This window comes from Mustela putorius, unplaced genomic scaffold, assembly GCF_011764305.1.
Source record: "Mustela putorius furo isolate JIRA1106 unplaced genomic scaffold, ASM1176430v1.1 tig00003913_pilon_pilon_pilon, whole genome shotgun sequence".
NCBI classification, from domain to species: Eukaryota; Metazoa; Chordata; class Mammalia; order Carnivora; family Mustelidae; genus Mustela; species Mustela putorius.
In genome coordinates this window covers 9,109,265-9,132,547 of record NW_025422060.1, presented here as the reverse complement: position 1 = coordinate 9,132,547, position 23,283 = coordinate 9,109,265, and the positions used below count along the sequence as shown (strand labels likewise).

General features: G+C 44.8%; 1 protein-coding gene across 7 annotated transcripts in view; it reads left to right on the top strand.

The window, feature by feature from the left end:
• Positions 1–23,283, top strand: part of FRMD4A (FERM domain containing 4A) — a 450,500-nt gene that overhangs the window by 222,362 nt on the left and 204,855 nt on the right. Inside the window, exon 1 of one of the 7 annotated variants that reach the window (XM_045069221.1) lies at positions 11,794–12,084. The exons of 3 other annotated variants lie outside the window; for them this stretch is intronic. The gene's annotated coding sequence lies outside the window, so the exon portion shown is untranslated. Of the gene's footprint in view, positions 1–11,793; positions 12,085–13,505; positions 13,583–14,233; positions 14,428–23,283 lie in introns of those variants that run through there. 3 more of the 7 variants (XM_004774868.3, XM_004774864.3, XM_004774873.3) reach the window with 3 other exon arrangements.

Sequence of the window (23,283 nt, the reverse complement as noted above, 5' to 3'; positions counted from 1 at the left end):
GATCTCTGCATGTTTTCATTCATTTATCCATTCATCCAGCAAGTATTTATTGAGCACATACTGTGTCCCACATATATATTACAGAGATAGCAGAGGGCAAAAGAAACAAAAATTCCACCCTCAAGGAGCTTGTGTTCTAGGGGAGGATGACACAAAATAAGCAAACTAAGTAAGGAAAATATATAGCATGTAAATTGGGTGATAAGTGTTATGGATAAAAATAAACAAGATAGGAAGTGTTGGGAGGGGATGAAAAACTTTAATAAGATGGATAGGGAGAACCTCACTGACAACAGGATAATTAGGGCTACTGGATCTAGCAAATAAAAATGTAAGACACACCCCCTAAACCTGAATTTAAGATAATCAATAAACTTTCTTTAAGAATAAGTACATAGGGGCACCTGGGTGGCTCCGTGGATTAAGCAGCTGCCTTCGGCTCAGGTCATGATCTCGGGGTCCCGGGATTGAGTCCCGCATCAGGCTCTCTGCTCAGCAGGGAGCCTGCTTCCTCCTCTCTCTCTCTCTGCCTGCCTCTCTGCCTACTTGTGATCTCTCTGTGTCAAATAAATTAATAAAATCTTTTAAAAAAAAATGGAATAAGTACATCCCAGGGGGGCACCTAGATGGCGCAGTCAGTTAAGCATCCGACTCCTGATTTCAGCTCAAGTCATGATCTGAGTAGTAAGATCAAGCCCTGCATTGGGCTCCGTGCCGAGTGTGGAGGCTGCTTAAGATTCTCTCTCTCCCTCTCAAAAAACAAAAACAAACAAAAAGGAATAAGCATGCCCCATACAGTATTTACTCCACACTTACTCTTTGTTGACCTAAAATTCAAATTTAAATGGGCTCCCTGTATTTTACCTGGCAATCCTAGTGACAGTCGAGGAACGTCCTGCAGGAATGAGGGGGCAAATCGAGTGAACATCGTGAGAATGTTGTTGAATGAGCAAGTAACTGGGAGGTGAACGTGTTAGGCGGGGCAAATAGAACAAAGGTTCTAATAGTAAAAACTCAGAAGTAACTTGCTCTGCAGGAAGAGAAAGATAAATAATTTATGGTTTATTTGTATGATGGAGTCAATTGGATGGACTAAATGCGTCAATATTGATAAATCTCAAAAACATTATTTATCTTTCGTGAAAAGATAAATCTGTTTGGTCGTATTTCTGTAGGGTTTAAAAACACACAAAACTATATACTGTTCATGGCTACATGCATATGCAATCAAAGGACAAAACAGTCATGGAAAAGATAAACAGCAACTGTAGGAGAGCCTCAGCCTCTGGGGAGGGAGAGAGAAAAATGGAGAGGTGTGGTTCTCTCTCTTCCCAGCCCCCTTTCTCTCTCCCTCTCCCTCTCTCTGGGTATGAAGGTCAGTCTACATTTGGAAAAACAGAGATGGACCTTGAGTGCATTATGCTAAGTAAGATAAATTGGACTGAGAAAGACAAATACTGTCTGCTGTCTCTTATATGTGGAATCTAAAGAAGACAAACTCATAAAAACCAGAGTAGACTGGTGGTTACTAGAGTCTGACAGGTGGGAGAAGAGGAGAAATGTTGTTTAAGGGCACAAACTTAACAACTAGTTAGTAAGTAAGTTCTGCAGATCTAATGCATAGCATAGTGATTACAAGTCAACATTATTGTATTATAAACTTCAAAGTTGCTAAGAGACTAGATCTTAATTATTTTCATCACAAAAAAGAAATAATACTTAGGTGACATGATAGAGGTGTGGTAATCAAATTACAAAATATAAATGTATTATAGTGGTAATCAAATGACAAAATATAAATGTATCAAATCAACCTGTTGGACACCACAAACCTACACAATGTTTTCTGTCAATTAAATCTCAATTAAAAAAAAATAGAAAGGCAATCTAAAGCCAATAAGGCTGAATGTTCGTCTTAATGGTATTCACGACTTTATTTTTTGTCCATTTCTGAATGCTTATATGCTTTATTATTCAAAATACTTTTTGAAGAAGGACAGCAAACTTTAAAGAAAAAAAATTTAGGTACCTTTGTATTATGAGGAACTCAGTATAGTAGGAAGTAACTTAGGAGTGTATAAATATTTGATCTAGCAACAACCCTGTGCAGGTAGGGGTCGGTAGGTGACAAATATTGGTGTACGGTGTTCATGACCTAGTGTGAGAAGCTGTATCTTCGAAGTCGGGATATCCCACAAATTCACGGGAAGTCCTGGGACTGGCTAGGAACTGCTCAACACCTGCTTCCTCATGTGTCCAGCAGAGGTGCAGACAGAAACCTACAACCCTCAACAGGACCAGAGCTGGACAGGCCCTCTAAGTGTCCCAGGAGGGACCAGTCAGGGCATTTGGTTTTGTCTAGTCTGAAACCCCCATTGGATTTCCCACTGAACTGGAGATAGTACAAACTTATGAAAGTCAGGTTCATTTCCTACTTCCCGCTGCAGAATTTGTCTTACATAAAATGAAATTGAATTTAGATTCCTAAGGAGTGGGATACGATTTTGGAGGCTCTGTCTCACCTCACCATTGCTGTCACTAGCGTGCTGAGTGACCTGAGGCTACAGGGTCTGAGTAGGCAGAAGGAACCAGAAGTCCATATGTGGGTGTGGGTATGCTATACCCCACATCTGAGGATAAGAAGGAGTGACCCTTTAGGTGCAAATGCTGTAACTGGTCATCATTCCTAGGAGAGTCCATTTATAGCAAATGGTGTACCCTTAACAGATGAACAAGATTATGGGCTCTGTAAATAGATTTTTAATCCCACTCACGTGAATCACAGAAGAGCAGGGTGGACATGCTCTACAAGGAAAGGGCATTCAGTGTCCTCAGAGGAAGGGAAAAGGGATTCAGGGCACAATTATTTAGGGCAAGGATATTTCCTATGATTTATTTACAGGGGCTTAGCTCACCTGGGATCTCATTAAAGCTCACAACACTTAGGTATAGGGCTTCAACCAAGAATCAACATCTAACATAGTGGGCAAAGCAGCATTATACAGATGCAAAAGCTGCCAGATTTCATGCTTTTAGACGATGCAAGTATGAATATTAATAACATGTTTTATTAAACACATGCTCTATACCAAAAACTTCACATATATTATACAGTGCCTATCCTCAGAGCAAAATTGTGAGTGGGAACCCGTGAGAAGTTTAGAACTCAGTCGCCTAAGGCGACACAACAATAAGTTGTTGACTTGTGGTTCAAAACCGGGCAGTCTAGTTTCTTGTGGTCTGCACTCTTAACCAGAACACTGTTGCCCTCGGCATCTTTGAGCAGGAAAGTGGATTGTAACCCCAGTGCCAGCCTGTGATTGTGCTAACCAGAAGGTTCATGGTGAAAATAGAATCCTTCAATAACTGCTGTAATAGTACTTACCAAGAATTATGTTGAGTTAGCAAACTGGGGGCGAGCAGTGACTAGTTATGCTTGCCATTGGACTTGGTCCTACTGGAGAATACCCCTGTGCGTCTGCAGACCTCTGCTTGGGTGGGGATGGTTTTGATGGCCAGGGTCAGCGAGGGGCAGTGATCAACAAAAATGTCCCGTAGCTGAATATTATCTTTGGTGCTTCCTGCTTCTCTTCCCTTCCTTGAGCTCCCCCTCCACCCATCCACTCCACTCCACTAGAAACCACCCCAAGACGCTTCTTCCTAAGAGTCCTTCGTGGACCACTTTCTGCTTTTGCTCAAACTTAAGCAAGTGTGTGGACAGAACACACTGGAGACTTTGAAGACAGACTCTGATTCAACTCTGCCTCTTTGTGGTGGCCTTTTGGCAAGTTCCTTAATGTGTCTGAGCCTCGATTTCTGGTTCTGCACAACAGGAATGAATCATAGCCACTGTCGCTGCAAGGATTGTAGAGGACAGACATGATGTGCCCAGGGCCTCTTGGTAAAGAAGAGCAATGAGGAGAATGGTGATGATGAGTAGCTGGTCCCAGTTTAGTCCCACTGGTTCCCAAGTAAGAAATATTTGCAAGGGAATTTTCTTTGTAAAGGACACTGGGGCCATTCTCTGAAGATTCGAAAGATACTTTCCTTTCTCTCTGCTGTATGGCCCCTCTTATACCAAAGTCAAGACCAAAATTACCCTCAGGCCTCCTAGCCTCTACTTAAGATCAGCTGCTCTGGGGATGCCTGGGTGGCTCAGTTGGTTAAGCAGCTGCCTTCGGCTCAGGTCATGATCCCAGTGTCCTGGGATCGAGTCCCACATCGGGCTCCTTGCTCAGCAGGGAGCCTGCTTCTCCCTCTGCCTCTGCCTGCCATTCTGTCTGCCTGTGCTCTCTCTCTCCCTCTCTCTCTCTGATAAATAAATAAAATCTTAAAAAAAAAATCAGCTGCTCTGAACTTAATGTTTATATGCTTTGTTTTGGCTTTTTGGGGGGCTGAAAGCTGTGGGACAGGAGAAAAGATCAGGGAAGACATTCTCGAGAACGTACTTGAGAAGGTGCAAGAATATCAACAAAGGGAGATCCTTAGGCTTCTGCAAGACAATGCCAGAACAGTTTAGAGTCCCTAAGTAGACAGTAAAAGGAGAGATGGAAGGGCAACCATTTAAAGATAGAAATTACAGCCACTGGGTTATTAAGAGTTTTGTTTAGGCCTCCACAAGCACAGGAATCTTTAGAACATATTGCAAGTATTCTAAAAAAAAGCTGGGCTCTGATGTTGGCATGTAACATCGCGAAAGGCCCAAGCTCATTTATGAGAGACAGAGCTGACTCACAGTTTCAGACTGGCCATAATTTGGGCCGCCTTTATTAAGACAATTATATGGAATTGCTTATAAACACTGGTCAAACACTGTTCTCGACCATCGCAGGCTCTTTTCCTGTGTTTTTTTTTTTTTATTAGCAAGATGGATTCAATTAAAAAAATAATCTATTGGGTAATTATCACAATACTTGGCCAAAAGAAAGTGATAAAGCAAAATTAAATACACCATGTAGAGATTAATACATTCAGAGGAGCTGGAACCAAACAATTCTGAAAACAAAAACAAGCAAAGCATTGCCATGATTTCTACCTGTGAGGAACTGCCCATGGGGAGGAGTACAGGCCCATGTGCAAATGCAGAGGGGAAAGGGCTACGCATGCAGAGACAGTGGGCTCTCTTAGAGGGCTGGAGGAGGGCCTCCGGGAAGGCTTCCCAGAAAGTGAGTGTGAAGAGTGAGGGGTGACTGCTGAAGGAAGGGGAAGGAGGCCTCCTGAGCAGAAACGCAGTGTGAGCAAGTTGGGGACCCATACGGGCTGCTCGCTGGGAGGTGCTGAGCATGGACGAGGTTGCACAGGCAGGAGAAGGTGGTCAGGATAAGGAAGACAGGGAGGTGCCCTGCCATGTCCCAGCCCCACCCAGTGCCTACTGGTGAATTTATACCCAGGCAAGAGCTTTACCCCTGGTGCCAGAGCAGGTGTTTTCAGAATGGAGCAACATATTCATATATCATTTTTGATAGGGAGGTGACCAGTTAGGAAGGGTGTCCATCAGGATTAGATTCTTTTCTTTTTTTTTTTTTTTAGTGAGAGAGAGAGAGAGAGAGTAAGCGTGTGCAAGAGCACGAGTGGGGGAAGGGCAGAGGGAGAGGGAAAAACAAACTGGGGCAGGGAGCCCCAAATGGGGCTTGATCCCAGGACCTCGGGATCTTGACCTGAGCAGAAGGCAGATGCTTAACTAACTGAGCCGCCCAGTGCCCCCTTCAGAATTAAATTTTTTTTTAATTTTTTATAAACATATATTTTTATCCCCAGGGGTACAGGTCCGTGAATCGCCAGGTCCACACACTCCACAGCAGAATTAAATTCTTAAAACCACAATTCTACATCCAAGAATGTTCATTCATTCATATTATTCATCCCTTCAATGAATATTTATTGAACGTTTAATATGTGTCAGAGACATAGTCCCTCTTCTGGGCTCAGAAGAGTCAGCAGTAAACAAAACAGACATAAATCCCTACTCTCCTGGGAGAGATAGGTAATAAGCAAAGCACATAAGTGAGTAAGTTGTATACAGTCTGTTCGCAGGTGATTAGGACAATAGAGAAAAAAAACAGGGAAGGGATTAGGGAGAGGGGCAGTAGCAAGAGGGCAAGTGAGAGGATCCATTTTTAAGGAATAGTCACAGATCACTGTGATTTGGAGCACTTAAAGAATTGAATGGGGCACCTGGCTGGCTCAGCCATTTAAGTATCTGCCTTCAGCTCAGGTCATGATCCCCGATTCCTGGGATTGAGCCCCATGTTGGGCTCTCTGCTCAGCAAGGAGTCTGCTTCTCCCTCTGCCACTCCCCCATGTGTGTTCTCTCTCTTGCTTGCTCACTCTCTCTCAAATAAATAAAATCTTTTTTTTTTTTTTAAGAAGAATCAAGTGATATAGTTATGGAAAAAAGAACTTCCTTCCATTCCTCTCTACTAAAAAGAAAAAAAAAAAAGATGGTCAGAAAAGACCTCACTAATTAATAAGGTAACATTTGAGCAGGGATCTGAAAAAGATGCTGGCTTAATTCCTTCTGATATCTGGGGAAGTGCCTTCCAGACAGAGGGGCATGCAAAGGCCCTGGGGCTAGAGAGCCTGAAGAGTAGGGACTATAGCAGGGAGGCCAGGGTGCCTTGAGCAAAGTGAAGGCCAAAGTGGAAAAGTTGTATCCACTCAGCTGACCAGCAGAATCAACAGCCCAGGAACTTATTAGAAATGCAAATTCTTACATCCCAAACCCCCTACTCAGACTGTGAATCAGAAACTATAGGGGTGGGATTTAGCATCCTTTGAAGACTTCCAGGTGCTCCTGAAGCTGGCTTATCTGAGAAACACTGTCTTAGAACTGGTCCAGAGCCCTCCTCTATTCCTACTTTCCTGGAAAATCTTCTTAGATGATTCCATCATTTTCCATAGTTTTCAAAGCTCTCTATGTCAACTTTTTAATTTTCCAGCCAAATATCTCTTTTTGAGTTTTTAAAAAGATTTATTCACGTATTTATTTGAGAGATAGAGAAAGAGAGCACAAGCAGGAGGGTAGAGGGAGAGGAGGAGAGAATCTCCAGCAGACTCTGTTGAGCTCCAGAGCCTGATGCAGGGCTGGATGTCACAATCCTGAGATCATAACCTGAGCCAACCAAGAGGTGGATGCTTAACTGACTGTGCCACCCAGGTGCCCTGCTTTTGAGTTCTACTTGTGTATATCCAATCCCCATCTCAACAAATAGCTAAACCAGCTTCCCATTTAGTGAGGGAGAACTCTAGAAATTTGCTACACAGAACTCACCAAATGTATAATGTGAATTATGACCATTCTTTGCCATAATAATTTGAGGTAGGTTGGATTTGGTTTGGGGGGCATAAGAAATCATCCTGTCACAAGCATGACAGCTTCCAGCCCTTTCTCAACTCCAAGAAACTGACTTGCCTTTTCCTCCCTGGGTCTCAGGGGTCCATGTTCTCATAATTCCTGGGGCTCTTCCTCCCACACTAACTCATCATTTCAATATCTTCTTAATGCTTGCCTGTGAGATTGATTGATTGATGTCACCTGCACATAAGCCTCCACACTATTAGAAGACACAACTGAAAATCGAATAGTTGTTGAATTTTTTTCCATTCAATCTCACAAATATTTCTGTCTTAACTCACTTTTGAAATGAGACAGTGGGCTAAGAAATAAATAACAGGTACTGAGTTCCAGACACTGTGCTATGCATTATAAGGAAGCAATGCCTCTGCATACTCTGAAATTGGCAAGTAAGATGAGAGAGTGTTACTAATGAAGTCAGGTGGCCAGGGTTTGCTAATTGTCTCTTGCCTACCTAACATGTATAGGTCCAGAGGTGGGTTATAAAACCTCTCTGTGCTTGGCGCCCGGATGGCTCGATTGTTTAAGGATCTGATTTCAGCTCAGGTCATGATCCAGGGGTCCTAGGATGGAGCTCGAAGTCTTTGGGCTCTGCACTCAGTGGGGAGTCTGCTTGTTCCTCTGCCCTTTCCCCTGCTCATGCTCTCTCGCTCTATAATACACAGAATCTTAAGTAAATAAATAAATACAACCTCTCTGTGCCTTAATTCCTTTTCTCCTGAATGGGATTAATAATGTACCAACCTCATAGGGCTGATGAGAAGATTAAATGAGTTCTGTGTAAAGCACATAATCAGATCTGGTGCTTGGTAAGTGCCAACCAAGTGTTGACTATGATTATTAATGCCTATTTCTGAGTAAATAAATGGAAAGGGTTTGGTGAAAGCTAACCTGCGTATTTGAGCATGCGTCTAATGTATACCAGTTTCATACTGTGGTACTCACTGTAACACAGCTGCTCCCAGGGGCTCCAAATTACATTAATTAGCTTGTGATGTTTTGATTGATTCTTGTCTGTGTTTCAGAAAGCATTGCCTGGGTTTTTGTTGCCATGAGTTGAGGCAGTCAAAACCATGATCCCAACCAGGAAAAAATAATAAGCAATAATCTAATGTAATGAGAACATAACAAGATTATAAAACATAGCTATTAAAAAAACGATATTGCTATTTAAAAAAATAACAAAATAAAACACAGCTATTAGATGATTTCTTCATGGACCCCAGGGAACATGGTTTTAAATACTTGCTGTCAAGCCATGAGAGGAGATGGGATTCTTTCTTTTTGATTGAAGTGGTTCAGCATTGGCCTTAAATTGACCTGGAGTAAGGAGAAAAAACAATTGGGTATAAAAATATAATAGGATTCGCTTAAAATCCGTCAAGCACTTCAGCCTACCACAGAGGGGTAGAGGGTGAGCCCTGTCCTTAAAATCTGGTTGGATTATGGAAGGAAAAGACAGCAGTGTTATTCTCTAGAAAGATACAAAATGGAATGTAACTGTGTGTCACATAGTAAGGAACTAATGTATGAGGACAAGTTATGGTCACCTCTAGGTACTATCCAAAGCCAACTGTGATTCAATTCATAATTAATGCTGTGTATAAAGTAAGTTTGAGGCCTTGTTCAGTGTGTGTGTGTGTGTGTGTGTGTGTGTGTATTTATATATATATATATGGCAGTGAAGCATGAAAGATGAGGGCTCTGAGTCACAAAAGGATGACTTTGGTTCAAATCCAATTAACAGAGTTGTCTCAGCAATTTGCTTAACCTCTTTAAACACCCAAGTGCCTCATCTGTAGAAGGGGAACAAAAATAGTTTCCATCTCATAGGAATCTGGGGATAATGAAATTAATGAATGTTTGGAAAGTTCATAGCACTGTGCCTGGTACATATTCCTAATGTAATATATTCCTAATGTAATAATATGTAGAGTACATATTCCTAATAGTGTTGAATATCAGTTGTATGGTTGTGAAAATCCTTAGTATGTGTTGAAACCATAGTCTTCACAGAGTTGAAGAGAGATAGGATCATCAGGCCTGTTATTTTAAAAGTGAACAAAACAGGCACCAAAGAGTTAAAAGACTCCTTCAAGATCACCCTGGACCCTACAGGTGGGAGTGCAGGGCTATCCAATGTTACTGGAAAGGATTATGTAGCCCAGACTCAGACCCACTCCCACACTGGTCTGTCCTCAGCAAGGCAGCTACACAGAGGCAGGAATGGAAGCCATCTTTCTTCACTAATCATGGTAGCCTGGCCAAGATCAGAGCTGAGGAATCTTCTGCTAATGGCTCATTTACTGCCTGGAACTTGCTTAGGAAAGCTGTGACTTCAGATCCCAGAGTTAAGAACCTGGTACTTTTTTCACTAATATAGCAGAGATAATTTTTGCTCTGCAACTCAGGGTCTAAAAAACATCACACTAATTTATTTCTCTAAACCCAGTGAAAATGTGGTTATATTATCACTCACAAAGGTGGTAGGGATTTACTCATTCTTCCTCTCCCCCAGCTTACACTGTACCTTAAGATGGGAAAGGGGTCTCCCGTTTATCAATCCTGGTTGCCACTGAGATGCTCAGTGCCCAAGAACTGGAGATCCATTTGAAAGTCAAAGACATCCCTCAGAGGCCAAACCCCAAGATCCTTTGCTGAGCCTAAGACACACCTCTTAGAACTTATTACCCCTCCTGTGTCCACATGCCCAGGGGTCAGATGTCTGGCGCCCTCTTGAGGCAGGGACGGTGTGGGCTTCTCTAATTACAGATGTCACTCCTTTCCTTCTGGGGTGCTTGTCTCCATCCCCCATTTCCAAGCCTCAGAGCACTTCTCCGCCCTTTGAGGGTTCAGCTTTTTTCAAAATAAAGCTCCCTAAATCTGTGTAAGAGGCAATGGGAGCCTCAGACATTCAAGTCTCAAAATCCTGCTTGCCCCGAGGAAGGGCAAAAGGAAAAGTATTTCTCCTTTCTGAATCTTCTCCAGCCGCTGAAGGAAACAGAAAGGCAAATGTCCAGAAACCAGCCTGCCACGTTTCTTTTTTCTTCTTTTGGAGTTAGACTCTTCAAAAAGTATTAAACTCAGGCTGAAAATGGAAACACTGTATTCTTTCATCAAGACTGCATGTTAGGGCTGGCTGATGGACCAACACTTTGCAAAGATCCTTTGATTCTCTGTGCCTTTGCAAGTAACTGCCTGAATTCTTGGTGGTAGAATCAGCTGCTCTTCGGAAAACAAACCATTACAGAATTCCAACTGGCAAAGCTTGCCATCCATCAGCTCCCAGGATTACCACTGGTGAAACAAAGGATGTATTTCCTTCATATGTCCACTAACTTCCTGATAATTTAAGTTTGAATTTTATCTCATTCATCAAGTTTTCCAATGCCTATGTCCCCTGTACTTAAATTCTTCAAATAAAATTTTTTTCCCTAAATTTTTATCCATTCTTAGTCTGGACCCCAAATATACAAGGTATAAGGCGTAAAGAAATCTTGTGCCAGGACTAGCCCAGGCCATGAGCACAAAGTGAGAAGTAAATACATAAAGGCCTTCATGGGTCTTAGGCTTATGCAGTCAGGCTCTGTCCTAAATATTTTACATACACTGACTCATTTCATCCTCCTCACAACCTTGTTATCCTTACTTCCTAGGTGAGAAAACTGAGACACAGAGAGGTTAAGAAACTTGTCTAAGGCCACACAGCTAACAGGTGGCCAAGGCAAGATTCTGTGCTCTTAACACAGGGCTTTGACTATAGATTGTGGTTAAATGTTAACAAGGAAATAAAGAGGATACTAATGGGAAGGCTATCTGGTGGGGTAAGGTGCGTGGAGTGCACTTTCATTGTGTTGATTAGGAAAGGTAAGGGAGGAGGCAGCAGTGTTTGAGCTAAAACCTGACAATGACAAGGAGTCAGCTATACAAAGACTGGGGCCAGGAGGATGGGAGAGTATTCCTAGCAGGAGGAACAAGAAATGCAGAAAAAAGGGGCGCCTGGGTGGCTCAGTGGGTTAAGCCGCTGCCTTCGGCTCAGGTCATGATCTCAGGGTCCTGGGATCGAGTCCCACATCGGGCTCTCTGCTCGGCAGGGAGCCTGCTTCCTTCTCTCTCTCTCTGCCTGCCTCTCAGTGTACTTGTAATTTCTCTCTGTCAAATAAATAAATAAAATCTTTAAAAAAAAAAAAAGAAATGCAGAAAAAAGCCAAGCGAGGAAAGAGTCTCTTAAGGGCAGAAATGTGACTTGGGGGTGGGAAAGCCTTGGGGGGGGGTGCAGGGAGAAGAACATGGGACAGATGTGGAGAAGATGCTTTTAGGAGCCATGAGAAGCTGCTGACATGCTTAGTTACAGAGATTATGACACGATATGAGTTGTTTCTGAAGTCACTGGCTGCTAGGTGACAGGGATGAGTGAGAACCTGGAATCGAGGGGGCTTGGAAAAGGGTTATGTAGCTGAGGATAAAAGGTAACGTGGACCCTGGAGGGGTCAGGTTGCAAGAGATAAGGCTAGATGGAGCAGGAGGTCCTGATGCTCAGGACAATCTGGCCACCTGAAGAAGTGTTGACTTATTCCTAAGAGCCAGAGAAGCCCTGAACAGGTGGAAGCAAAGAAGTCCTATGATCAAATCTGAGTTCTAGGAGAATGAGTCGAGCTGGTGTGGACAATGTCTTGGAGGGACAAGCTTGCAGTCCAGCCAGGAGGCTTCTGGAGACCTCTCAGTGAAAGGTGAGGGGGCTCAATGAGACTGGGGCCCTGGTTATTCGTTCAGCAAAGATGTAATGTCATCGGGCACTGTTGGACTAACTCAGACAAGAGGCTGCTCCCAAGGAACTTTCCAGAGCCATTTATGGGGACAGGCTTGATGATAACCTGAATGTAAGGAATGAGAGAAAGGAAGGAGATAAAAGACCCCTGTATCCCTGTTCTGGCATTTGGGAAGACTGAGTAGAGGGAAAACTGTGCAGGAAGATGGGGAATCTGGAAAGAGGATGTGCCAATGGGACAAGTTCAGTTCAGGACAAATTAACAATTTCATTGGCCAAGGTGGAAAATCAGCAGGTAGATGTAGAAACAATCCAATGACTTTTTGAAGGATGGGAACTAAATACCCCAAGAGAGAGGTCTGAACACTATTACCCCTTCATTAGCTGGTGTAGTCAGAACAGATCAGCACTGGAAATGCTCTTTCAGTGAAATAGCACTCCCTCTGAGCACTCTCTCAACTCCATCATGAAAGAATGGGACTTTGCATTAAAACAAACTTCAGGGACTCCCAAGGTACAGAAACCTCCCATCTAAACATGGCTTCTCATGACTCAGACTCAGATAATTAAGTCAAGTTCCCCAGTCAAGAGTCTGTGATGACAACAGGTTGAAATAAGGTCATCCTTACCACAGGTGGTCATTCACCTTTTTCTCCAATACTAATTGTATACAGAAATTCTCTTCTGTTGACTGGGAGACATCCTGAACTGACAGACATTATCACCAGAGATCTTTAGAGAAGAATACACCAACTGTGTCTAGAAAGAGTTAATTTTCAATCATTGGGAAGAAAGAATATGCAATGTTTCTTTTTAATTATGAACTTTTTAAGTCTTCACTCCTGCCAGTGTCAGGAAAACAATTGTGTTAGATTTAATCCTTGAACTATGGTTAAAGGGGAAGCCATTTCTCCCTTGAAGGTTGGGTGGATGGATGGATGGATGGATGAACGAATGGAGACATGTTGGGATTTCAAGTGATGAGTGAGTTTTAGCGAAAGATTTTCACCCCTGAGACAAGCCGGCTTTCCCACCCGCAGTAAGCGGGTGCTCCTGTCTGCCTCTCCCTTTATTTTATCAAACCGTGTTTTGACAATTCATGGGAAAAAAAAAAATGTGTCTAGGGCAAATTGAGCTGCTGAAGCAATAAACATTTAGACACATAATGTGAATTGAGTTATTGTTCTTCGTAGGGATATTTCTCTGAGTTTGTTTCTCTTTTTTTGGAAAGAGAACGTGTCAGCCTGTTTCCCTCCCCCAGGTCTCTTGAAATGGAAGTCTCCTTTCCCTGTAATTGTTGCGAATCCTTGACAATAGCTCCAAGACTAGGTTATCTCGCAGGAACTTCCATTTCCAAAGAGTTGAGGGAGGTAAAGACTCAGAACAATTGGACATGGAGGGTTAAGAGCTGCATCTTCAGCCCAGTTCAGCTCAGGTGGCCCCTCTCTGCGGCTCACAGGGTAGGAGAGGGACTCCCGCGGTGGCTTTGGTGGGTTTTGGCTGGGGGTGGGGGGTGGAATCCTCCGTTTCGAAATCCCGGCTCTTCTTCCTCTCCACGCCTGACCCCGCACAGCCTCTCGCCGTTAGCAGGCGCGTTCGGTACCTAACTTTGTCCTGACTGCGTGTGCGGCGGTGAGGGAACGCGAGGCTTGGCCGGCTCCGGGCGCCCCCGGCTCCCGCGGCGTGGAAGGGGCCGGGCCGCGCCAGGCGCGCGGGGAGCGGCCGCTCATTGTTGTCCGGGAGCGGGCGGCGCGCAGAGCCGCGCGCCGGGCCGCGCGGGACCCGCCGGAGCCCGCCTTCCGCACCGCCCCGCAGCCGCCCGGCCTCCCGCGGCCCGCCTGCCCTTGCCGGCCGCGCCTGGGCCCCGCGCGCAGGGCGGGAGAAGCGGAGCAGGGGGCGCCGGGGGCGTGGCGCGGGGCGGGGAGGCGGGCTGGGCGCCCCGCAGCATGCGGCGGGCCCGGCGCGGGTGGGGGGCGGGCCGGCGGCGGTGCGCCCTGGCGCGCGGCCAGGCTCGGCGTGAGCGGCGCGAGCGGGCGATGGGCTGACGGCGGACCCGCGGCGGGGCGGCGGCAGGGCCGGGGCGGTGGCGGCGGGGGCGGCGGCGGGGGCGGCGGGGGCGGGGGCGCGCCGGGACCCGGCGGGGCGGCTGCGGGCGCCGTGGAGGAGGCGGAGGCGCCGGGCGCTGATGCTGCCTGCTAGGCCACGGGCCTGCGCACCCCAGGGCGAATGGGACGCCGGTTTCGGTGGATCGGCCGCTGCAAACCTCAAGTTCCTCGGCTCCTAGCGAAGCGCAACAAATAAAAAGGTAATGTGTCTTTGTTTCCCAGCCGCGACTGCTGGGAGGAGGTTGATTATGCGCACTTGTGTGTCCATTTTTAAATGCTGGGCCGGTGAAAGGGACATGACTCTTTACTGGAAGCGTAGAGTATTTAATGTCGCGGATGTGACATTTTTTCATTGCAAACCCCACGTGCGGCATCTACTACACTCCCTTCTGCTACCCGTCCCCTCCCCCCATACACTTTCTCTGGCATCTCAACCTCACACTGTCTGAATTTACCCAGGGAGAAAGGAAACGACATTGCAGAAAGCAGCCCTGGGTGGGATTTTATTTATTTATTTATTTATTTTTACGAAAATCCATTTTTATGAAAGTGACAGGAGAGTCCTGTCCTTTGCGTGCCTCAGGGTGGCAGGAAGCAGACAGACGATCCTGCTAAAATACACTGCTCTTTTACACTCCAAATGGCTGCAGCAAGTTTGATGCATTGAGAAAGGGGGAGGAGGAGAACGGGAGGAAACCTTTAGTACGTGGTCATTTGAAAATGACCAAACGCATTGTATCTGTGTTGCAGACAGATGCCCAAACGTTTGTGCCTATTGCCTTTAGAGAAGATGAATCAGTCCTGCACTTTGAAAGCTGTGCGCGCCGCCCCTGTGTAATAAGGAACCTGGTGCTTTTCTCCAATACCTTGTGAGCGAAGTAACCGCTCAGTAGATTCAAGCAAATTCTGCAAAATTTCCGAGGGATGGCCGTTCTAATAATAGCGCTGGCGGTGGTTTCCTAATAGACACCCTCATTCTGAATGATGCATCCCTGCCCTGCTGCCTGCCGGAAGCTCAGCTTGCTGAGCTGGGTGATCCAATGCCGGCAAAGGACTCCCTGACCCCACCGTGAATGGATGAGACTCTTTCTCCCCTATGAATGGAACATCCCAATAGAGGCTGCTGGGGCTGCTTTGGCGTCTTGCAGTTTGAATCCTCACAGCTTCGTGTGAAAGGAATTCTCAGAACACCTAAGACAGGCACATTTCTCAATCGGAGCTTTTCACTGCTGGCGGCCTGTTCAGTAGCGGTGGGGAGGGGTGTGTGTGTGCTACCGGTGTATTTTTAGGCACCTGGTCAGACTGACTTATCTGCGTTTACCTGACTGGGTTTTGAGCAGCTGCTTAGACATCCCTCCTGGCTCTGCATCCCCTAAGTCTCATCCTTTTCCAAAAGTGGGAGTGCCAGGTGTGGGAAAGCACCAGCCAGAGAGCCCAGAGCAAACTTCTGACTTCATCCAGGGAAGCCACTCCCAGCCCTGGGGAATTGGACACAGAAATCTCTACCTTACACTTACTGGAACTTAGCTGTGTATGCCATCTTGAAAATATGGACCAAAGTGTGGGGGTTAGGGTGGAGGAGGGAGAACACATTTCACTGTTTTGTTTCTGGTCTTTTCATTGCTCCATGTTCATTCATCGCATTTGACCCCATTTCTCTGGAGTCTGACTTGGACAAGGCCAGAGAGCCAAACCCTTAGATCAGCAGAAACTGGATTTTGATTCTCAACGTGTCGCTTAGCTCCGGCAACACAGAGTATCAGGGGCTGAGTCCCTTCTGTTGACTGAGGGAACCATTCTGCTGCAAATGAAATCTGGATTTATTTAAGGCACAACAGGAATGAGGGTCATGCAGCAAATAGATTGGAATCCATTTGGTGCTGAGAGGTTAAATAGCCACAGTTAATGTAATTGGAAGCAATATTTGGACTTGCTTTGAAATCGATACTATATTATCCTGCCAATGAATAGAATGTTGCCTCCTGATAACTTGGAATGAAGTTTTTCACTTGATGTGCAAAGTTGTGTGGGTAGAAGTAACCTCTTAGGAAAAAAATAATAAAGTCTTCTTGTATTAAAGGGAGGCACTGTTAGTAGAAATGAAGATCAGAGAATCCCTCCACCCTCTTTTGTTCTGACCAAGTGTGATCTGCTGCTGCTGTTGCTGTATTCTCTTTGGCACTTGTCTTGAACTAATTTTATTAATAAGACTTGTTATTTATGGCATAGGGCCTCTTGGTGATTTGTAGATGCTGTTGCCAAGTCCCCTGAGAGCCTGGCAGGTGGCTAGTGCCATTAGCATTATCTTGTCGTTGGGGAAACTGAGACCCCTTGAGGTTCAGTGAGTCACCGATTTCATAATCTCTGAGAAGAGCATCCCAGATGTGTAGAGTGCTCAGTTTTATTGGAACAGCAAAGTCACAGGCTGAGGTCAGAGAACAAGCCAAGAACAATGAGTCCTTGCTTGGGTTCTGGAACTTGGGAGAAGGCTCTGTAGATGAGTCGATATGCCAGTGTTTGTGCAGTAAGGGGCTGTAGAATCAACTTTGATGAGTTGAGGAAAAAGTGTGATGGGTTTGTGATGGGAAAGGTAGCGAAGAGATGAAGGTCCAAAAATCTTATGTGAGGGGACTTGCTGGGCACCTGTGTGCTTCAGTAAGTATGGGATGGAGCGAGACCTCCTCCGCAGATCTCTGCTAACTTTACTGTATACATGTACCACTTGTGTTCACATCATTGCTCTGTGTGTGTGTGTGTGTGTGTGTAAGACACAGTTCTACTCACATGCCATATGCTTCTCTGTTACAAGGGTTGCATTTAGCCTGACATACTGAATGAACAAGTGATTTCTATTCTAAAGCTTTGTTCTTTGATAAATACTTCTCTTTTAAAAAAGAAGGAACAGTGCAGCTTCTGGAGAATTTCAATTTTCATATGTCAAAGCAAGAAGTAGACATGCTCACGGTTAAAGAACTCTTGAAGTTATTTTAATCTACTCTCCCCACGGTATCAGAATGGATAAGTCCAGATCCAGTGCTGACTTCCATTCACATCTTTTATTTTCTAGGTGCCGCCTGATGTATCAATAAAATGTGTGGCAGAAGTTCTCTGTTTAGGTTTACTCATAGTGAAAATCCCAGCACCTCCATTAGAAATGATTTCTGAGACCTCACAGGAGCATAAGCCTTGGGATAAAGATCTTCTCTTGGTCATTTGATCTAAATTCCCCAAAACTCTAGTCTCCTTGAGCCGAGGTCCCTCAGGCCCACATCCCCTCTTTCCCTCCACAGGACACGGGGCGGTCCCTTTACTCCGCCTTCCCGCTTCTGCTTCTTTGCTGTCCATTTCTTTCTGAAATGTGATGAAAGCAACAAAAGGCGATACTGGAGGTGAAGTGAGAAAAGGAGTGAGAGGGACCATTCCATCAGTTGCATGGGATACACAGATACTTGAACTTGCCCTACAGTGAGCAAAAGCAGGGCTGTAAAGCATCTGGACAAAGTGGCTACTATTATGGAGTGGTGGGATCTGAGTCTTTTACCTTGTGTTCATTCAAGCCCTAATTAGAGTCTGGTACTTCCATAGCATTTCCCTCCGTTGTTTTTCCCAAGATGTCTAATCTGAAAAGCTGGTACAGTAACTCTTGGAGCTCTGGGCTTCAGGGTCCCCACTGCACACACAGGCCTGCTGGTTTCACTACCGTGTCCTGCAAGAAGTCTTCTGAATCAACCTAAATCCAGCTTATCCAAAATTCTCTCCACAGCAGTTTCCTCTGGTTCCCCAAATCCATCAGCTCCCACCTTTTCCTGTGTCCCAAGGGATCAGCATGTCTTTCTCTTTTAAGAAATAATTTAGACATACCCTTACATTTATGGCAGTCGGCTCCACTCCTAGAAGCATCACCTTAAAAATAATCAGTCGTTATGCCTCTCTTCCTCTCACAGAAGGTGATCAGAGCCATTGCTCCTACTTAGTGAGTCGCATTAATCCTCATTTAAGGCCTAGTGAGTGTGTATGTGAGTGCTTGTGTGTGTATTCTGTTCTTAACCGTATCAGTGAAAGTTGGGTTATTACTGACAAGAATAAAGACCATGATTATTGGAAGGAATATGAAGAATAGAAGGAATCTGGTTCAGCTTAGTGGCCTTATTACTACCAAATAAGAATCAAAGAAAATAACCAAATAAAAATCAAGGCTGGTGGCCTCAGTCAGAACACAGGCATAGCTAACTCTAATTCACACGTGGAACATCTAGATCTAGGTTGTTAAGCTAGATCTCTATTGTCTGTGGTGGTTTCTGGTTTTTTTGTTTTGTTTTGTTTTAAACTTGGAGCCCTGGCTATTCCATGATGTATCACAAGAAGAAATTAGTTGTCCATGGTTGAGAGTATCTGTACATACAAACTCTTGCCCCTAAACTCTATGTCCACATGGGTCTTCTGGTCTCCCTCTTACTAGCAATTACTTACCAGCCCATGGTTACTGCATACTTCCTGTTCACTTAACATTCACTGCATTGAACTCCCTGATTGTGAGGGGCACATGGTAGATCCTACTGGAATAAGTCAGACACTGAGTGACTTTATCATACCTTGCTCCCACATGGATATAATTAGGCATCTTTAGAACACCCCGTGGCCTAAACTAAAATGTACCCTGTGAGGTCAGCTTGTGGGTACCTTGCATTAGTCTATGTTGTGGTGTGGCCTTGCCAATCTTAGGGCCAGAAGTCTTGGTACAGACCAAAAACTCTAAACCTTTTAACAATAATTTTCTCTTCAAATCAGCCAAAAGCTAACCCCCCACCCTCCGCCCAAACTTAAGGTGATATAGCTCTACAGTTTCCATGAAGACTAGCCTGTTATTCTCATGATTCAGTCTTCTTTGCAGGGCTTTTCCCTTTCTTTGTCTTTGCTGTACGAAGAATGCATGAAAAAAAAAAAGGCGTGTAATGGGGAATTAGATTGATAATGCATGACAGCGAATGGAAATGATGATCAGAGTGTTGTCAGGCTGTGCCCCATTCATAACCATAAAATGCACAATTACACTCTCACCACATGCCTGTGAACAAGTGTGTAGATGTGACAAACCCAAACTAGGAAACCAAATAGTGTGGAGCCATCTGGAGCGGTGCAGTGTACCTATACACCGAGCTGGGGAATGCAGTGCTGGCTCACCCATTCCTCTGCTCCCACTGGCTGCCCCCAATGGATATCAGATACTCATTTCTCTGTCTCAGAGAGAGAGAGCAGAAGAGAGGGGAGGGTGAGGACAAGAACCAGATTGGAGCTGAACACAATGGAGAGTAGTGTTCGCCGTTCTCAATCCCCTTTTATTGGGATCGTCGAGTGTTTTGTAACAGAGTAACTACAGAGTGACCAGTAGCACAGATGTAGCCTGTAGGTCTTGGCCAGAGGACAGAGGCCTCAAACCCAGCAGGGTAACGGGAACTAATGACACATCAAATGTTCCATGCCGGCTGTGAACTAGGCACAGATGGGATTTGGGGATTATCGGTCCAGTCAAAGATTTCAGATAGTTGGGAGTTCTAGGAATGAGAAGGGGTATGCAGACCATGTTAACAGTTGAAGAGAACCTCAGAGATGCTCAGGGCCCTCGCCAAGGCCTCAGTTACAGCACCAAGACTGGAGTCCCCATCGCCTGGCAAGGACTTAGGGCATGCAAGTATGGTAGACAAGAGAGTGAACCATAATATCATCTAGTGTGGCTTTGATTCCCGGTTTTGCCTCTTGCTAGCGCTGAGGCCTTGGACGAATGACTGAACCACTGAATCTCTCAAAGCTTCCATTTCTTCATTGAATTCGGAGGAGCCAGTGAAACACTATCTGTGAAACACCTAGCACAAAAACATGAAAGACTTAGAATAAGTGATTTTTGTCTTTGCATCCCCACCCTCACCCCCCCCAACCCCCGCAGCGTGACTTGGTTATGTCACCGGAAGGTTCAGCAAGGTACTTGAGAGCACACGTGGGGTGTGAGAAGGCCACTGGCCCTGGAAGTACGACTCGAATAAGTGGTACCTCCTCACTCCCCCAGTCGTGTCAGCCACCAGTGTGTTTTCTGTGTCTGTGGATTTGCCTGTCCTGAAACTTTCGTATCAGTAGGCTCATACAGTAGGTGACCTTTATAGTCTGGCTTCTTGCACAGAGCATCGTGTTTTCAAGGTGAAGCCATGTTGTAGTTTTAGGCAGTAAGTCTTTCCTTTTTATGGTTGAATGATATTCCATCATTGTGGGTACGGTGCCTTCTGTGTATCCATTCAGCTGCTGATGGACATTTGGGTTGATGCCACCTTTTGACTGTTGAATAGTGTTCCTAGGAATATTGGTGGACAAGTGTTTGTTTGAACAACTCTTCTCAGCTCTTCACATACAGACATAGGAGTGGAATTTCTTTTTTTTTTCTTATTTCATTTTTTAAAAATTTTATCATGTTAGATGAGAGGGTTGTGTTTCGTGGGTACCCTATTTGCTTTTGGGGTGATGAAAACATTTTAGAAATGAAGGTGATGGTTGTACACCCTGCGAGTACTGAGTGCCACTGAACTGTACACTTTGTTTAAAATGGCGAATTTTATGTTACAAGAATTTTACCTCAATAAAACAAATAAAACGTAAATATCAAATAATATCAAATTTACATTCTTCACAATATAACAAATTGTCTTTTCTTGAAAAAAAAAAAAAGTAAATGGTACCTCCTCACCTACAATCCTGAGACACGTTTTGTAAAGAGAAAGCAGCATAAGGGAACAGCTGTTAGCTCTGAGACTATGTGTCCTCTGGCCTCCCAGAAAGACTTCTGCAGGCAAAGGCATCACCTTAGCGATCCTCTCCTATTCGGATGGTAAAGACTTGTTGGCATCCTTCCACATCCGTGAGACTCCAGTGGGTCCTGGAACATTAATATGGGGAGGGAACGGAGGAAAATAAGAGAGATGATTTTGCTTTGGCACTGAAAAGCAGAGGGAGAATTTGAATTCTTCCATTTTCAAAAATGGTAGGAAAAATAATCCTAGAATCAAAACCAGAATGACAGAGGTTATGTCAATCAGTGGTAATGCCATCTTTTTCTTCACAACAGAGGCAAAAATCCAGTCACTATGTTCCCTTCTTTGATTACTTCCCATTCATTGCCGTTATTAGGTGAATTTTCAGCTTCTATTTATTTATGCTTCACTCAAGTAACTACTGCAGAGTTAGTAGCAAAAATAAGCCTAGAACCTGAATGTCCTAAATGTTTGTGGGAGTTTTTTTTTATCATTGCACCCACTGCCTGACAACCCCGAAAATATTGAGTTTTTCTGTAGCAGGAGCAGTCAACATACCAATTTGCATAATATTCACTAGAAATTATTTAAGCACTTAATAACCTTCTTGGTGTTAGATAAAATAAATCAGAATGATATGTGGTCCATCTTCTGGAGGCAGGTTAAACAGGCAAAAGAATAAGAGCATGAAATAAGTATAAAAACAGGGAAAGTATTTCTAGAACATGATAGCCATGTGCAGGACCAGGATGTATTTTAGGTGAACCCTCAGGGACAGCTTATAAGAATAGTTCTCCTAGACAGGGTGGAGTGAGTGTTTTTCTGGAGAAAATATAATCTTGGATTTGTTTGTGGTTCTTGCTTTCTTTCTTGTGGAAAATATGGTTTCTTTGTCCCTGTACAATGTGGTTTGTCCTTCTCCCCCCCGCCCCCCCCCATTTCTAAGGTTGTAACTGACTTAGTACATAGAGAATTTACACTGTTAAGATACAGAGATCTAAAAAAAAAAAAAAAAAAAAAAAAAAAAAAAAAAAAGATACAGAGATCTAAAACTTTCAACTTGGAAAAATATCCAGATACTCAAAGAATAATATCCAAAAACAAAAAAACAAAAACAAAAACACCACAGGTTTGTTGTTTGTTTTGTTTTTTGTGTGTGTGTGTCTTTTTCTTGTTGCTCTGCAGCTAGATTCTTCTTTTGCTCTTGCCAACAGAACTGACCACACTTTTAGGGAACTGACAAAACCCATCAGAAAAAAATCTTATAATCTTTTGTTTTCGATCTTGTTTTCGGTTTTACACTGGAAATGGAAAGAAGTCAGTATGTGAGGACACATGCTTATCTGCATGGAGGACAGATGGGAGCAAGGACGCTCGGGTTCTTGAAGTTTCCTGAGTGAGCCGGAGGAGAGTGGGCGTGAGGACAGAGCCCCCAGCACAGGCTCCTGCCCTTCTCTCCAGCCCCTCACCCAGGGAGGGCGGCTTGCCTGCCAGACAGGCTTTGAAATGGCCAGTTCTCCATTTGGCTATGTATCAGTTTTCTCCCGGCGTGACCCCTCAGAGGAACACCCTGTGACAGTAGTCCCGAGTTAGCAAAGGCGGTGGCGAGTGTCACCTCTGACTACTTCAACCGGTGGTGGTTTGACGACCTCTGTTCCTCCTCCTCCTGGGCTCAACCACCATTGTCCTGTGATCAGTGAGTCACTCGCCGCTTTGCTCTTCCTCCCGGCTACATGACTAGTGTTAAGCTCTTCAAGGCTTTACAATAAATTTCTCTAACACCTTGTTCCTGTGTTTCCTTCCCAAACTCCTTCGGGGGCTGGGGGGAGGTGCCCACTCATAGTTGAGCACCTCCCCATTCTTTCCTGGGTGATTACAAGATCATCGCAGCTTCCCACCTTCCCGTCTGGCACATGCACACACACATTCCCTCCCCAGCCTCTTTGCCCCTCTCCTGCCCTCATTTCCTATAACCCACAGGACTTCATACGGACTAGAGGGACCCACCGCAACCTGGCAGCTCATTTCTGTTCTACGCCAACTTTCTTAAACTTCTTTTCTTAGACCAACTTTCACACACCGTGTCAGTCTGTCTCGGCTACTGTAAAATTGCAAAGGCTGGGGGGCTTGTAAATGACAGATGATTACTTCTCAAAGTTCTGGAGACAGGAGAGTGTCTGGTGAGGACCTGTGTCCTGGTTCATAAATGGCTGTCTTCACGCTTGTCCTCACAAGGCAGAAGCGAGGAGGGAGCTCTCTGAG